We start from the raw sequence: 18989 nt of genomic DNA, 5'->3' as shown, positions 1-18989 counted from the left end.
GCCCCCAGAAGGAAGGCAATACATAAATTTGTGTAATAAAGCAATGCAATATAATCAAAATACAGTAGTTGCAAGCAAATACACCCTAAAAGAATACCCCAATCAGGTTGTATGAGGAGGTGTTAGCCAATAGGCCTGTCCCAAGAGGGGAAGGAGGGAGGGAAACCTGGACTGCAGCTGTATTAGCACTCGAACATCTACATTTATGGTAGGTACAAAACTGTACTATGTTCATCGTGCATACAGCTGCAGTCATAACAGATAGGTAGAATCCCAAAGCTAAGAAGGGGTGGTAGGCACTAAGTGGAACTAGGAGGAGCCAGAATGCCCTGCAAGACTGCAGTGGCAAAGCCTGCTCTAGTTTTGGAGTATAATGGAAGGTGGTAGTGCTTGGAGAAGGTATGCACAGAACTCCAAGTGGCTGCTTCCAAAATATCTTTGGTAGGAACTCCTCTGAGGAAAGCTGCAGAGGTAGCTGTGGCCCTTGTGGAGTGAGATCTGATGCCTGCAGGTACAGTTTTACCATGAAAAGAGTTACAAAAGCGTATGCAGTGGGCTATCCATTTTGAGATTGTCTGTTTTGAAATTGGCTTCCCTTGAGCTCCTATAGCATGGGACACAAAGAGCTGTTCTGATTTTCTGAAAGGCTCTGTTCTGTCCAAATAATAACGCAGCTGTCTGTGGATGTCCAAGGAATGTAGTAGTCTCTCCCCTTTGTTTTGAGGATTAGGGTAAAAGGTAGGTAAGTGTATAGCCTGATTCAAAGCTACCCTGGATACCACCTTTGGCATAAAGAACGGGTTGGTTCATAAGGAAACTCTGTCCTGATGGAAGATGATAAAAGGCTGCACAGCCATGAGGGCTTGTAGTTCCGATACCCTACGAGCTGAGGTGATAGCCAGAAGGAAAGCTGTTTTCCAAGACAAATATTGCAAATCTGTTGAGGCAGCTGGCTCAAAAGGAGGCAAGGTAACCTTTTCTAGAATGAAATTGAGATCCCAAGCAGGTATTGGTTGTTTCCTTGGGGGTTTTATATTCTTAGCCCCTCTGAGGAACTGTCTTAAGAGGGGGTGAGAGAATAAAGGTGGATCAGTGTTGTATTCTGCAGAAATGGCTGAGGCATGGATTTTGATGGAGGAGAATGAAAGTCCACTGCGTAGCAGCTCAGCTAGATACTGTAATATCTGAGGTAAATTCAGTTTTCCAGGATTCTAGCCCTTTTTCTCATTCCGGGCACAAAACCGTTTCTATTTTGCGGAGTAAGCTTTTCTAGTAGACGGCCTTCTGGCCTCCAAAATGACATCCTACCTCCTTGGAGAGTAGGGTCTGTTGTGATGTTAAGGAATCTTCCATGTGGCCATATTGAATGTTTTCAGCTGACTGTGAAGAGATTTGAAGCTGTGCTGAGTCAGAAGAAGAGGCATTAGAGGTAGGATCCATGGAGGGGAATGCATCAGGCTCCTCAGAAGTGGGTACCAGTGCTGTCTTGGCCAGTCTGGAGCAATGAGAATCATCTTTGGTCTGTCTGCTCTGGTTTTTAATAGAACTTTGGGCAGCAGAGGAAGAGGTGGAAAGGCATAAACTGTCATTGTTGTCCATCTGAAAGAGAGAGCATCCACTATTCAGGCCTGTGGATGAAAAGTCCTTGAGCAGAATTTTGTCAATTGGTGATTTTTGTGGGAGGCAAAGAGATCTATGTCTGGCCTTCCCCATGCTTGAATTATCTCTGTAAAAACTTGAGGCTGCAACTTCCATTCGTGTGGATCTGTCATATTTCTGCTTAGGTTGTCTGCCAGCGTGTTTTCCTTGCCTGGCAAGTACTGTGCTTGAAGTTCAATTTGTAATTCCAGAGCCATGTTCCAAAGTGACATGGCGAGCCTGCATAGGGGGTATGAATGGGTTCCTCCCTGTTTGTTTATGTACCACATTACTGTGGTGTTGTCTGTCCTTATCAATAGTTGACCTGGATGCAGAAGGTCTTTGAAAGCTATAATAGCATTTATTACTGCTAGCATTTCCTTTTGATTGATGTGAAGGTGCTTTTCTTTTTGGGACCATTTGCCCTGAATGCACCGATCTGTCATGTGCCCCCCCCCCGGCATAGTCCAAGGCGTCTGTTGTGATGACTTGATTTGCTTGAGGCTTGCAGAATGGGAGACCTGTGTTTGTTTGGCATGCTTGAGCCCACCACAGAAATTCCTTTTGAAGACATGGAAGTAGTGGTATTATTGTTTCCAAACTGTGGCTGTGTTGAGACCATAGGTTTTTCAGGTACCATTGAAGTTTCCTCATATGCAGCTTTGCACATGGGATTAGTAGATTGCAAGATGCCATGAATCCCAGAGCCTGCAGGATTTTCCTTGCAGTCAGCCTGGTGAAATTTGCTACTGTTCTGAAGTATTGAGTTAGTTGCCCCTGCTTCTCTGGCGTGAGGTAGGCCATCTGGGTGTTTGTGTCCAAGTTGGCATCCAGGAAAATTATTTTCTGAGAGGGTATTAGCCTTGATTTCTTTTTGTTGACTGTGTATCCCAGAGAATTCAACAATATTATTACAAAAGCCAGATGCTTCAGAAGTATGTGCTTGCTGTCCGCTTGAATCAGGCAGTCATCCAAATATGGGTATATTTGTATCCCTTGAAGTCTGCAGTAGGCAATTACTGATGCCAGGCATTTCCTGAATACTCTGGGCACAGAAGATAAGCCAAAGGGCAATGCAGAGAATTGATAATGGGTTAAACCTGCAAGAAATCTGAGGTATCTTCTGCAATTTTGTCTGATTGGGACATGCAGGTATGCCTCCTTGAGGTCCAATGTTACCAGCCAAGACTCCTTGCCCAGCATGGGAAGAAGCTGCTGTAATGTGAGCATCTTGAATTTTGGTACGAGTAAAAATGTGTTTAGGATGGATAGGTCCAAAATAAGTCTCCAATCTTTTCCCTTCCTTGGTACCAGGAATAGTCTGGAATAAAAACCTTGACCTTGTTCGTGAGTAGGTACCTCTTGAATAGCTTTCATGTCCATGAGATCTGAAATTTGTCTTTGTGCCTCTGCCCTTTGATTGTGTGGCAGGTTTGGCATGCCTCTCACTTTTGGAAGGGTGTGAAAATGGTATCTGTAGCCTCTGTTTATAATGTCCAATATCCATTTGTCTTTTGTGACAATATGCCAATTTTTTGAAAATAATGCCAGTTTTCCGCCTAAGGGTGCTGCCATTTGAGCCTTGCTTGGCATGCAAAGGGGAAAGTCATTGGGCTTGCTTTCTGAATGGCTGTGAACTATCCTCACCACCTCTTTGTGTAGGAGTTTGCCATTGTCTGCCTCTAAACGATCCTTGAGATTGCCCTCTGCCCCTCGGGCGCCTGTATCTTCCTCTTTGGGGTCTGTCTGTGGCTGTAAAGGACCAATTTTTGGAAGGCCAATTTCTACTGAAACGTGGAGGTTGTACCTGTAGAAAATCTTTCACTGTTTGCATTGATTTAGCCTTTTCCTCCATTTTCTTTAATATCTCCTCAGCTTTAACACCAAATAATACATCCTTTTGTAGAGGGGAATCTAGTAATTTAGCTTTGACATGATCTGGCAAGGTTTGCTCCTTGAGCCAGGCATGTCTACGTATGACTGATCCTGTTACAGCAGCTCTACATGAGGCCTCTAGAGCATCAAAACCACATTGCAAGGTATGTTTACCCACTTGTTCTGCACTATGCATCAAATCCTGCAACTCCTTCAAGTCTGGTTGTTCAGGTTGTGACATTTTACTTCTCAACTGTGATAACAGAAACTGTTGGTACTTTAGCATATAGAACTGGCAGTTTAATGCCCTCATGGTTAAAGTGGCCGAGGTGTACACCTTTTTCCCCACCTTTCTAAGGATCTGGAATCTCTCTCTGAAGGTAATGGGTTTTTAGCAGTGGAGGCCTTAATTCCCTTGGGGCCCTGTGAGATAGTTTCTGGGTCAGCCGCATGGCTTTTGTATAAAAATTGGTGTGAGTCAGGAACCCGGTAGTACCTGTCAGGCTTGACTGGGGCTGGGGGTAAAGAATCCGGGTTAAGGCAGGCCTCCGAGTACACATCATCTAGTATGTCTAAGACAGGAGGTATAGCCAGAGGCCTGTGCTGAGGTAGCAAGAGAAAATCCCTAAGCCTTTTCTTGGAATCTGAGTACTCTTGGCCTTCCCAGTGGAAGTGTTCCCTTAAGGTATGCAAGGTTTCCCCAAATGAGTAATCCTCTGGGGGGGAGACAGAGGGAATGGACTCCTCAGCATCAGAATCTTCAAAAGGGGAGTACGAATGATCCTGTTCATCAGAGTGCTCTGAAATAATGGAGGCCTGGCCAGAGGAGGGGGATTCTTCCTCCACTCTGGGCCTTTTGTCCGGGGGGTTTGAGAACCCCTGATAAGAGTAATCAAATCCTCAGCCATTTTAAGCATCTGTTTTTTAGGCATGGGGCCTGGAGAAGGGCCCTGTGGAGCTTGTCTCTTAGGATGCATGGCTGCTTTAGACTTAGTGAAAGCCTTGATAGAAAAAGAAGAGGAAGGTCTGAAGACACCTTGAGAGGAGGCAGACCTGTCTATATTTTGAGATTCACCACCAAGAGTGGCTTCGGTATCTGTAGTCGGGGTGTGGGCCGAGGAGCCTGCAACCTCTGGCACAGAAGACACCACCAATAAAGTGTCGTCGGTAGGCAGGGGCTGCGTAGGTGCCTCGCTGAGAACCGGACCACCTGAAATCGGCTTTGGCTTGGTGTCGGTAGAGGCCGCGGACCTCGTGTGTTGGTCCTTATCTTTGCGTCTTTTAGACAAAACTGGAGTCGGAGTATCCAACAACATAATATAGTTCAATTTTTTGCCAAAATAGTGCTGGGCGAACTCCGCCCGACACTTAATGGTGCGTTTGTTGAATGTAGCACAAAAACTTCAGACCGAGACGTCGTGGTCTGGGCCTAAGCAAGGAATGCAGAGGGAATGAAAATCCTTATGCGGTATTTGCTTCCCACAATACAATTATTAACTTTGTCTGACATCGGTCTGAGGCAAGAAAAGTTTCCCCAATGGGGTACTTAGCTTTCAAGAAGACTTCGTTGCAAAATTTTCATAATTTCAGGAGCTGGCCGACCAGCACTTGCGAACTGCTTCTGCTTCGGGCACCGCTCGGTAAGAAAGACTGAAGAAAATGGTGTCGGCTGGTTCTTTTATACCCCTGGCGCAGTAACGTCAGGGAAAAAGTGACGACAACTGACGCCGGACCTAGACTTTGGAATTCGGCTGACCGAGGACCCGCCTGACGGCAGGAGAACCCATCTGTTATGACTGCAGCTGTATGCACGATGAACATCAATGAAAACTCAGAACACTGAAAGTGTGCATCATAACACAGAAAACTACAATGCACATGCAAATAACATCCCCAACACCTATAACAACACCAAAGTAAGAAACACTTTTTGCTACGTTTCAGCAGGGGGCTCTGCCCCCCCACACATCCCCATAAATTAAACATGCCAACTCCTAGATCGCACTACAGTGGTACAAGGTTAATTTCCTAACCCCACTGTAACATGATCACCATACAGAATGTAAACATATGAATGTGTTGCTTTCATGGAAGTTAATTTAGTGTTCTGAGAAGTGCTGGGAGAAGTGAGTAGGGGAAAAAGTGTTATTTTGCCAATCTGCATGTGTTTCTAGGCCATAAAGGTAAGTGATTTAGACATCATGTTTACATTCTGTATGGTGATCGAGAAACAGGCTAGGAAATTAACTTTTTTCACTGTACTGTGATCTTGGAGTTGGTATACTTAATTTATGGGGGGTGCGGGGGCTCAAGGAGTGTACAGGGGGGCTTGCATAGTAAAAAGTGTGTTTTTAACCTTGGTGTAGTTATAGGTGGAGATGATGTTATTTAGATTTGTGCTGCAGTTTTCAGTCTTATGATGCACACTTCAGTGTTCTGAGTTTTTGTTGTTTTGGGTTTTCAGTGTTTGGGGTTTTTGATGTTATGGTCTCAGCATTTTGAGTTTCAATGTTATGAGATTTCAATGCTTTGAAGTAGAACCATATATATATATATATATATATATATATATATATATATATATATATATATATATATGTGTGTGTGTGTGTGTGTGTGTGTGTGTGCGTGTGTGTGTGTGCATGTATGTGCCTAAATATGTAAATAGGTAAATAATGTTTTTTATGTTGTGTTAAATAAAGGACCCCTACTCTTTTTGATAGGTGCCATGAAATGCTTTACCCTCATCTGCACTACCACCGATTCAAGCAGATGGGACCTCAGTTTAATATCTCATCCAGAGGACAAATGATGGGCATATTACAGTTGCTTTAGTGAACACTGTAAAGCTGTCATTTTTAAATGGAAAACTGCTAAAGCAGTGGTGGAAATGATTACTGACCCTGAGAAAATCTTTAACTTGGTTATTTCTGATTGTGCATACATGGTAGAAATGCAGTGATTTAATGTTGGAGTACTGAAGTGGTAAGGATGTTTTGTTGGCTCAACATATGTGTGTCTTTAGTGGGGCATTTCTGAGTGTCTCTGGTGAATGAAAAATGGCAGTATTATGATTCCAAATAAGTGGTAGTGGTAAGGGGAAGGCTGGATCTGTTAACAAATGCTTGCCTTACCATTGTGAATGTATTCATGCTAGTGCAAATATTACTTCAACACAACTTTACTAGGCTGGACTGAAACTTTGTATGTGTATCCAATTATGGGGTTTGTGTCACCAACCTTTTTTATTTTGAGGATGGTAGGCATGCTTGCATCATTGTGTTATTTGAATGATGATTACATCAACATTTTTTGTGCATGACTGTGGTATATATTTCATGTGTAGTAATGATGCAAAACAAGGGATCAAAGAAGAGAAAGGATAGCTTCATCCGTAAGGAAAACTGCATCCTCATTGCAGCACTTGTGGCATATGGAAAAATGTTTGCTTGGTAAGGTGAAAGGGGCTTAAACAAGCTGAGAGGGCAAATGCATAGAATCAAGTTGCAATGGACATTATTGCAGTTAGTAGAAGGAACTGAACATTATCAAACTGCAAGGAGAGGGCAAATGATCTGGTAGACATGCTAGGGCCAATGTGAGGTAGAATCCAATTTCCCACACCAGTATGCGAGGCTCCAACTCTTACCCCTTTAACACCAGATGATTAATACCTCTTACACATTCATGGGGATGACAGTGACACCAAAATAATGGGACTGGAATAATCAGAGGTGGTGTGGACACTGGCTACTAACATCACCTGCAGAAGCAACAACTGTCTGCTCAGGAAGGTAGGTTGAAAAACAGTAGGAAAAAACTGAATGCTGACATAAAATGATTAAATTAAACACATAGCAATTACTATTAACAGGTGAACCTTGCACATATGCAGAGAATAGCAATGATGACACTGTGCTGCTTCTTTGTTGGTAATGTTTTAAATTATTTATTTATTTATTTATTTTTAGGATCAGCAGCAGAAACAAATAGTTCCACTATATCAATACATTTGGAGGATATCAGCAGCAGAATGGTCATTGAAGTTGATGATGATGATGTTGATGATGATGATAACATAGTTGTATTTATGAGGCAGCCTGAGGAAAGTGACACACAGTCCCCCAGGTTTAATCACAAGATCTTGTACCCCACAACATGTTAGTAACTCTACAGGAAGTAATAATGCATCACAAAGTCGAGCACATGCTGACATTACACTCCACCTTTACAGGGAGAAAAGCCATGCACTTCTACAACAGTATTTCCAATGTCAGATAACAATTTCAGGATGATGGGAGAAGTTCAGAGACAACAGTGTTGACAATGACACCTTTGCAAAGGGGCAACAGGTGCAGGAATTTATCAAAGCTACTGCATGAAACATGTATTGGCTGCCAGCAAGCAATTGTGCCATGTCATTGTTAGGGCTCAGAGCATTGTCACTGAGAGCCAGATGGAAATGGTCAGAGTCTTCAAGGGCATATATGAGGATTTCCAGCATGACATGGAACTACCACCAGATTCTATGAATTTTGGCTCTAGATGATGGTCACTGTTGAAGTAACATCCTGAACCCTTGTGTAGAAATGGGAAAAGGGGCTGAAGATGGATGAATGGCTGGAACTGGCAGAGTGTAGGAATAATGCTATGATCACATTGACGCACAGTATGGTGGTACTGGAAAAATCCATGGCTTCCTCCATTTGTTCATTATTTAAGACTTACAACTTTCAAGTAGGAGCCAGTCTTGGAAAGGGAAAAGGACGGGGTACTGTCCAGACATGTGGGGGCAGATCACATGAGACTACAAGTACTTCTCTAGAAAGTAATCCAATTAGTCAAGGGGTAACAGACACAACATATTTTATTCAGGCGAAGTCAGCATTCATCTGCACCTAGCAGAACCTCTCATTTTAGGTCCCATTCCTGCAGAACTATCAGATCCATGTCTTTAGTTTCATCTGAATGAAACAGGTCATGCCAAAGAACCAAACACCATCTTGGTCTCATAACAGCCTCTCTTCAAAACCACTTACACCATCATCTAGCCTATCTTTAAGAGATGTGCATAGTACATTTATCCTTGATGTACTGTAATTCAAGTGTGACATTTCTGTTACTTACAATTTGACCTTTACAATCATAAGCACACACACGCGCACACACACACACACACACACACACACACACACACACACACGCTCACATGCACACACACACACACACACACACACACACACACACACACACACACACACACACACACACACACACACACACACACACACACATATTAATGTTTAACTTAAAGGGGCATAAGTTATTAAATAAAGTTAAAAAGTGTGGGGGGGGGGCCTTAGGGTACTTTTCAATTGCATGCAGTTCATTCCTGTAATGGTACTGCTTAAAACATTATAGAACTGTGGAAAGAAAACTATATGTCATAACATAAGATTGCAGCTAGCAGTTACGTACAACTTAACAAGAGTAATAGACAAATATTCAGGGAAACACTAATAAACTTAAAAAATAAAATGAGTTTTCTGCCATATAAACAAAAACACTGCTGCCACTACACCCTCACTACTGCACAAATGATGATGTTTTTTTCTCTGGGGCCACAAATTATTGTGTATGACAACATTAAATAATCTGATGTGCAATACCTCAACAGACAACATAGTTCAAACTGAGGAAACATTGAGTAATACAAAATCAGTATGATACATTTTCATTCACTTGCAAAGTATTAGCTCATATTTTACCAATTGTATGACTAGAACGTTTAGTACCTGCTTACTTAAGTACACCATGGCAGCAGAATTTATTGTGCAAAACAGTTAAAATGTGATTATTCCTTATATAATGCCTTACAACATCACTGAACAGGAGTCAGTGAGAAGTTAGGCATGACTTTTACAAACAAATTATATGTGTAACTGTTCTGAAATAATAAAACAATAATTATTTAAAGATGAGTAGGAATGTCTGAGGAACAGTGAAATTAGACCACACACTGCACAGCATAGCCCACAGATATCACTGCATACATTGATTACATTCTATGTGTTTGTTTATAAGAAAGGAAACACTAACCTGAATGTCATGGTCCATAGTTCTGGACTAAATGCTGCCTCTTTATCTGTGCATCCTTATGCTGTACACAACCCTACTACATGGAGTCCCTTACTGCTGTAACTGGCTGATCACCATTAGTCATAGTAGGACTGCAACTGGGAGAAGCAGTGACAGCATGGTCACTTCACCACCATGATCAAGTGCAGAATGCAATATGCAGTAAACATCCTGCATGCAGAAGCTGGGTCATACCAAAGTGCACCCCATATTCATCTAGGCATTTAAATCTGTTTTCCAACATGCCAAACACTCTCTTAATGACAATACAGGTCTGTAACAGGGCTCTGATGAAGTTGTCTTCTGTAGCTCCACTTGGATTTCTCATTGGTGCCTTGAGCCATGGCTCCAGTGGATTTTCAGCATCACCCGAAAAAAAAAAAAAAAACAGAAAGAGGGATGGGAATAAAACAAAGAAAAAATACTTTAGTGTACTGCAATCCATTTTACTATGAATAACTACTTAAATGAAAAGTATATATTTTTTTTCCACTTACCAACATGACCACTAGGCAAGAGGAGTGCCAGATATGGGAATCATGTGCACTGTCAGGATTCTGGGCAGATGCATCGGTGATGCAACCCCATGCATCACAATCTACCAGGCAACAGATGGAATGGTATCCCTTTCAACTATGATAGCACCCCCCCTGTGGACCAGATGGGGCACAAATTGAAAAATGGGTGCAATTTGTTGCACTGAGTACCTCACAGAAATGTGCCACCCCATTAAATGGCATACATAGTCTGCGCTCAGTCCTGAGGTGACACTGGAAAATAGATGCACTGATCCACACATTCCAAGAGTACATTCATGAACTCCTGAGGTGTCCTCAAGGCAGAAGCCTGTGGGATACCCAACATGCCCTTGTCAGTCTCTGGACGGTCCCCATCGGAAGTATATTGAAGGCTATACATACCTTAATATTGACAGGGATTGGAAGGCCACAACCAGACATACTTACTAAGACTCTTTCAGTATCCCTGTCCACTCTGAATCTATCAAGTTTCTCTTGATTGTCAAAATTATAGTGTGTGATTCTCTGCCTATTTCTCAGTCTTCTTGGTCAGTGACAATGCTGAGCACAAACAGATTTGGCTCAGTTAAGACAAGCAGCTCACATTAAAAAATAGCAAGGCTAGCAGAAAGTGACAGCATCATCTTGGATTGCAAAGTAGATAGTAAAGGCACAACTCCATCTTTTACAACAAATCTGCAGATGGTGTGAACAAGGGCAAACATTTGACTATAAATCTCAAGAAGGTGGAAGGTGGCTTATTTAACATATGCAGTTTTATATCATTAATCATTTGCATCTCATTTTGACTTCATTTGATTATTTTCATTTGTAGCATTTGCCCATTAGCGTAAGTGTCCTCTATGAATCCTGGCTTTGCTGTGCTCTTTTGTGGGCAGTGCGGATAGCCTTTACATAGTTACATAATGACTATAAATACCTCCCATAGTGTTGAGCAAAGCCAAAATGATGTGAGAGGAAAATCCCACAGATTCTAACACAGACCAAAAGAAGAACAGTAGTGTGATAGCAAAAACTAAAAAACAAAAGCCTATGAAGGCAATGATAAAAGGAATGCGATAAGCACTAACAGCTAGATGGAAAGGAGCAAAACCTGTAAAAATGACTGTGGCTGCCACTACCTGAAGGCTCAACTAACAATGAAGCTTTAAGTGATATTCTTTTGTATGTAGACTGTATAGATGAATGCAGGTTCAACTAATATCCATTCCTGCCTACATGACAATAATTTATGCCAAATTTCTGCAGATATCAGCAGATTTCAGCAGAATAAATCGGGTACAGAAGACAAGACAACACAAGCACTACAACAAACTCTACAGCAGCCCTTCAGAAACAAAGATAACCATAGCAAACATCACAGATCATCATACAACACAATACTCAGCTAGGCAGACAGTCATTGCCACCATCTTGCCCCCTCCACACATACAGACACACACACACTCACACACACACACACACACACACACACACACACACACACACACACACACACACACACACACACACTAATTTAAAATATTTTCACTTGAGCTTGCACATACTCTGAATAACAGCAACTTTTACAGAATTCCTGAATAAGTTATGTGGCTGATGTTATTGTACAGGCATCCTTACTAACACAAAGAACTTATTGGTGGTTTTGCAAGACTTTTTGAAGTGAGCTTGCAAACATTCTAAACAGCAAGTCTTTCTGTAGAACTTCCCAATCAGTTCTATGACTGGTGCTAATGTTCAGACATCCTTTGTATCACAAGGAATCTTATGGCGGTATTATGAGATTGTTTTAAGTGAACCCACCACACCCTCTGAAGAGCAACATCTTCTGCAGAAGTCATCAATATGTTCCTCATCTGGTGTAAGGAGGCAATCTATAACTGGATCATATTTTTTGGGACAAGCTACTGTAAATTGCTGTTACAGGTCACACTTCTTTCCCATCATAAATCACTACCTCTGAACTGTTTGTTCTGTTGCAGTACAGCGCTCTGCTCCCTGCTTCATTCAGCTCCCAGTATACTGCAAACTAGGACTCTGACAAACCACAATGTAAGGTACATACACATGCTAACAACAGATTTAAACATAATCTCTGGATAGTATAGCAGCCAACTACTTCCTTGTACTTTATTCTACTTGACGGGTAGAAGCACATCTGTGTCTTTATGATGCAGATACATTAAGTGACATTATCCTGCTTGCTATTTTACAGCTGTTTTACATTGGCAACACATGCTTATATATAACTTTAGGGATGAATTCTTGTTTTTCCATGCTTGTGGTTTGCTAACAAGTGCTCTTGCCTGTTTGTCCCACTGTGTCTGCTCAGTGTCTCTGGTGTGCACATGCACACACTGATTGGCTACTGCTTGTGCTGACTTGTGGCCTGTTTTGCTCTTTTTCTTAAGCTCCTCCCACTAATTGAACATGATCCCAAACAAATTTCATTTTCATTCTTCATCCTTTGTATTCATAACAGGCTGAACAAGGAGAAAATTACAGTCAGCTGCCTGTCGGGTGCCAGGATCCGCCACATAACGCATGCACGCAAGTTACTGCACAACAAGTACAAATACGACTCTGTCATTGTCCATGCTGGAGTGAATGACTTGAGACGTACCTCCCTGGAATACATGAAAAGAGACATGGAAGAGTTCTTGGATCATGTGACCCAGGCAGGTATGACCCTAGCCCTGAGTAGCATCCTGCCTTTGCCCAGAATTATACCACAGTATAAGGACAAAATGATTGACTTCAACAATTGGCTAAGCTTCTGGTGTCATTCAAAGGGGATCCAGTATTTGTCTGCCTGGGAAGACATGATTGACAAACCACAATGCTTTGCCAGAGATGGTCTGCACCTGTCACCCTGGGATTCAGGTTACTGGCTAAAGCTCTTGCCACCCCTATAGTGCCTTTTTAGGCAAGGTTCAAAGGATAAAACCACCACCGTAACAGATACAAGCATGCAAAATCTGAAGGTAATGCTACTCAATGCTAGAAGTCTAAACCTCAAAATGCACTCTCTCGAGGCACTCCTAAAAATGGAGAACATCGATATCTGTGCAGTAATTGAGACCTGGTTCAAGGCTCCAGAGAGCACCCCTGCAATACCAGGCTACAATTCTAACCACACGTTTTGGCCATAAAACCAAGACCGAAACACTAGAAGTGCAGAAGTGTCCATATTCACCAAGGATATTCACACCTCCAGGCTAGTTGCCCAACACAATGCATCTGAAATTCTCCAGGTGCGACTAACACTAGGTAAGACTGCAATCCAAATTGTATCTTGTTACAGATCCCCCACAATGCCCCAAGATTCTCACTACACCTTTCTAAACATACTGGAAAATATTAAGATACAACCAAACACCCTAATACTGGGTGATTTCAACTACCCTGCCATTAATTAGGAAAACTACTAGGGTACCAACTCCTTTTCCCAGTGGTTCTTGGAATTCATAAATTCCAATGCCCTGGATCAACTAATCCATTGTCCCACCAGGCGCTCCAATATCCTAGACCTGGTCATTACCAACATGGGAGATAGATGCTCCACACCAGTGGTCACCCCCTCATTGGTCAGGTCTGACCATAAGCAAATCACCCTTGACATCCACATCCCACCCCCACCCACCCCCAGTAAGGAAACCTCCTTAAAAAACTTCTCTAAAGCCAGCTTCATGCTACTGAAGTCAGAAATTACAAACTTCACAACACCCACACAGACAGAATCTGGAAGTTCGACTGCAGAATCCTACACTAAGGCACTGTATGAGCACATCCACTCATGCATGAATAGTGCCATCCCAAATAGAATCATAATGCTCTTCTCTAAAAAAAAAAAAACAATCTGGTGGTCCCCTGCTATAAACAAACTATACAACAGAAGGAAGAAACCATTGCAGAAAAGAGGAAAATCCCAGGATGCAAAAAACTCCCTCACCAGCCTCAGTGAGAAGCTGAGATCCATCATAAAATCCTCAAAAGCTAGTTATGAAAATAAAATTGCCAAAGATTCCAAAGACAACCACAAGGCATTCTATAGTTATGTCAAGAATCTAAATGGCAATGCTCAGATCTGCTCTGAGCTACAACAGAATGGCATTAAATATACTGATCCCAAGGATATTGCCAGTATCCTGGCAGATCGATTTAGTGCCAACTTCAACCCCCACTCACCCCCTAAAGGGCCCATCTCAATACCAAAAGATTGCCAAATTCCGATAATCATGGCTACACAGGTAGAAACCACACTCTCCAAAGCTAAGAATACAGCATCCATGGGACCAGATGACATCCCAGGCTGTGTACTACATGAACTACAAAATGAACTGGCACCTCACCTAAGTGTCATGTTTAATCATAACCTCACCTCAGGCTTTGTGCCCACTGAGTGGTGCACAGCTACAGTTATCCTGCTCCACAAGGGAGGATCCACCTTGGATCCCGGGAACTACCGTCCCATCAGTCTGACAAGCCTGATCTGCAAGGGCCTGGAACGCATTATCATGGAACTTATAAACAAAGACATTGGCAACCTTCAAACACTGGACCCCACCCAGTTTGGGTTTGTAAAGGGCCAATCTTGTCTCCTGAATCTGATTGACTTCTTCGAATCAGTCTCTAGAGTTATGGATGAGGGTAAGGCGGTCCACACAGCCTATCTGGACCTCACCAAGGCCTTTGACACCATCCTCCACTCTGGAATCATATATAAACTTACTAAGTTGGGCATAAATCCCTACGTCACTTGATAGGTTGCCAACTGGCTTACTGACAGAACCCAGACTGTAAAAGTAGCCGACTCCAAATCCAGCTCCAGACAAGTGACAAGTGGAGTACCTCAGGGTTCAGTCCTGGGACCACTCTTGTTTGGCATCTACTTCTCTGAAGTACAGGCCAACACTAAGGGACTCTGGCTAACAAAGTCTGCAGATGGCTGCAAACTGGGAGCCATTACTGAATCCCCAAATGATGTGGATATTCTACAAAAGGGCCTTACAGAAACAAATGCCTGGTGCCAGAGCCATGGGCTCAAGCTTAATGCCAAGAAATGTATAGTTATCCCCTTTGGAAAAAAACATGTACCCATGAATTACCACATAGGTGGCAGGACACTAAACATTGAAAGTGAGATGAGACACTTAGGGACACAGCTGGACAGTGGTCTCACTTTCGATAACCACATCGCCACAACAGTCAGGAAATCCTTATATGTGGCACACCTCATCACTAAGGGCTTTTCATCCAGAAAAAAGGAGGTCATTGTCCCACTGTACTCATCTCTCATTAGCCCCATTATAGGGTATAATGCACCGTTTGGTATGTACCTCACAAGACATTTGCAACAGCTGGAAAGGCCACAGAAATACCTCACTAAAAGAATCACCGGCCTAAAGCAAATGCCATATGCTGACTGTCTAAAAAAACTCCAGCTGTACTCTGTGGCATATCGTCTACTCAGAGGTGATCTCTGCTTAACATACAAGGCCATGTCAAACCTTGAGCTGTTGGACATGCTCCACTTAAAGAAATCCCAATCCCTCAGAGCCACACACTCCAGGGATCTAAACCTTATCATCACAATGAAAAAAACATGCTGGAGGGATAGGTTCCTGACCCAGAGACTCCCCATACTCTGGAATAGATTGCCCATACATGTCAAGCAGAGTGCCTCATTGGCCCTCTTCAAAAGGAACCTTGATGATTGGATGGGAGATAGGAAATTTACCCCAGGTATCATATCAGTCACCCTGCTAGACAGGGGCCCAGAGAAGTAAATATTGTGGGAAGAAATATCCAGTGAATTGTTATGGCTAGGCTTGTATAGGCCCTAGGGCCGATAGCCTAGTACCAACCTATGAACCTATGAACCTATAACAACTTTATTGTCATATATTACAGTTATTCCATTCCTTTGTGCAATCCTCACTCTTACTGCTTGTCATTTTTGTCAGGCTGTCAGTACATTCTATTGTTCTTGCTTATTTTAACATTAAGTAAGGTAATCAGCCTACATTTACATAATTATCAGTCATGTTCATTACCTTATGTTCAATGTACTTGGTGATACTTTCAAAGAGATTAACTATCTTGGCTAAAAGCAAGAACCTTTATTGATTATTCATACTGTTATTAGATGTCCAGTTAATTAATACTCCTGCCAATTTCCCCTTCTCTTAAACCCTGCCCATTTCCCCTTATTCGCTTCATTTTATTTCTAGATTTTTCATTTTTTCCTTGTGAGATGTGCTCTTCTGATTTCATTGTCTGCTTTTTGTGTCTTAAGAATTAGGCCATTTCTAATAATATACAGTTCAGTACATCTGTGGTGGCCTCCTTCTCTTATCTTTATTTATTGTCCTCATACTTTCCTCTGTTAGGCTTCTCCCCATACTTGTGACCATTTCAGCCACCTTGAGTTAAATTTGGATTTTTGTTTAGCTGTTTTATATATGCTTTATTCCTTTTTCCTTAGCCTTTCCACCCACTCCTTCACTTCTGTGTGTTTGGTTTATCATTTGTTTCTACTTTCCAGTTATGGTTTTCCTTGCCATCAACATTTTATTTTTTTTTTTGCAAATTTCCCAGACGCCCAGTCAGGTTATTTCTCAGATTACTTACATTATTTTGAAGCCTGCTTGTCTTCCATATTTGCAAAAGATGTGCTGTCAATTTCCTTGCCAATCCTCCTCAAAGCTTCAGTGCATATCTGATACCCATGGGTAAATTCTGCTTAACTTTACTGAAGTATATAAATACTTATATAAACACATGTATGCAAATCTACAGAATCTCCTCACATTTATTACTTTTTTAGGCATAGGACAGAGTTCTATCTATATCTGCATAGGCACTGTTTTGTTTAGCGTTTGTTCCTAGTTCTTTACTGACTCTGTTTCTTCAGTCTCAGTCTCTTGGAGTACTTTGTATAATCTTGATTTCAGTCCCCTCTCCATGTTTTGATTTTCTCTAACTTCCAAAGCTCATGTTACCAACCCCAACTACTCATTTTTTTTTATTTTCCCATAGTTTAAGATGCCCATTTCTTGCCCGAGCACCCAGTATTATAAATACATGCATCTTCTCATGTTGTATTCCCTACTGATTTACTCCCAGTATTTCACCTCCATTTTGTGTGTCATATCCTCCAAGCCACTATACTTTTCTTCCTGTCATGTATTTGACTACCTATAGGAAGAATATCTTCTCTCCCTTTTTGTAGCCATTTATTTTGAAATACTCTATGAAACCCCTTGCCAAGAACTCACATGTATATTTTCTAGGACCACCTGCTGTGCCCCCCCAGATTATTACTAATCAGTCATAATATTTCACTTTCAAGTATTATCATCTGCTTCTACTTTGCTTCAGAATTAGCTATGCCATATTTAGACCACAATGCTAACATTGCTGCTCTTGTATAATTTTCTATTGATGTAGCACCTAATCCTTCTTCTTTCACTGGTTTTATTAGCTTACTCCACTTCACTCAGTGTCTCTCTCCTGCCTGTAAAAAACTCTCATCCAACTTTGTAGTCTATTTAATACCCCTCTATTTGGAAAAGTCTGGAATGCTTGTGTTAGATACAAGACATTTGGGATCATATGCTGTTTAAGAGTCAGGATCTTGTGATTAAGTTTTAGGTTAAGACCTTTCAACTTCTCCAATTTTTCCTGAATATTCCACATTGTATTTGCATTTCAAGTCTCTGGTGCCCATTTGTACATTTCTGCCACTCAATTTCCCATATGTATTTAAATACCTTTTCTCTCTACAAATGTGGGTATCTTTCTTTTATTTGCTCATAGCCTCTCATATTTATGTTTAGAGCTTTTGTCCTTCCTTCATTGATTTTGTATTCTTCAGATTCTCTAATAATACTAAAACGGGTTTCTAAGTCATTTTGTGGGTCCTGTAAGGTTAATATTATGTCATCTGCATACAGACTTATTTTCATTTCTTCACCCTCCCACCCATAGCTCTGATCTACTTATTTTTTCCACCAAATACAGAGCAAATAATAGTAGGGGTAATAGTAGGGGTAATAGGCATCCTTAGTGGATCTCTCTAGTTTATTCATAATGTTCTGAGGTTTTCCCCATTAGTTTGACTGTTGTTTCTGCTCCCCTGTATATTACTTTAAACATGTTTCTATAATCTACAATCTGCAATAAATCCCATATATTTAAATACCATAAAAAGAAACCCACAAAGTACCCTGATAAGGGCTTTCTTTGCATCGTTCAAATTTCACAAATAAATAACAAAGAAATTTATCTTTTAGTCTTGAATCAATATTAATCGTTCGAGATGTGCAAGTACTGGTTTGTTCCAAAAATAGTGCTGGGGGACTGCCTGCCAAGATTTTCCAACCAGTCTCAAGGAAAAAAGGAAAAAGTACTACATGTATACCTTTTCTTACCAATTTCATGCATGCAGAACTTTGTCATTAAATTACTTCCAGTGAATCAATGTATTTAAATATCTCCTCATTCCATCGTGACTCTCTCTCTTAGAGCATCATGTGAACATTTCACAAATATGCATTTTAAAACATAGACCACCTGGTCTAAAATGTATTATCTTTTAACCCTGTTACATTCAGTACCAGTACATACTGTCTTACAGATATCCTTAACAAAGACTCATCCCCCAGTCTGAGAAGGCCAGAGTGTACTGTTAATGAATCTGGTGTCAAAAAAATTCCTGGCACAATTTTTTTCTTTATTAGCATTCTGAAACTAGACTCTTTAAGCATAGTATAACACGGTGACACCCTTTAACTC

Source organism: Protopterus annectens, chromosome 5.part0 (assembly GCF_019279795.1).
Source record: "Protopterus annectens isolate FY-2018-M chromosome 5.part0, PAN1.0, whole genome shotgun sequence".
Classification (NCBI taxonomy): domain Eukaryota; kingdom Metazoa; phylum Chordata; order Ceratodontiformes; family Protopteridae; genus Protopterus; species Protopterus annectens.
This window is presented reverse-complemented; position numbering follows the sequence as displayed.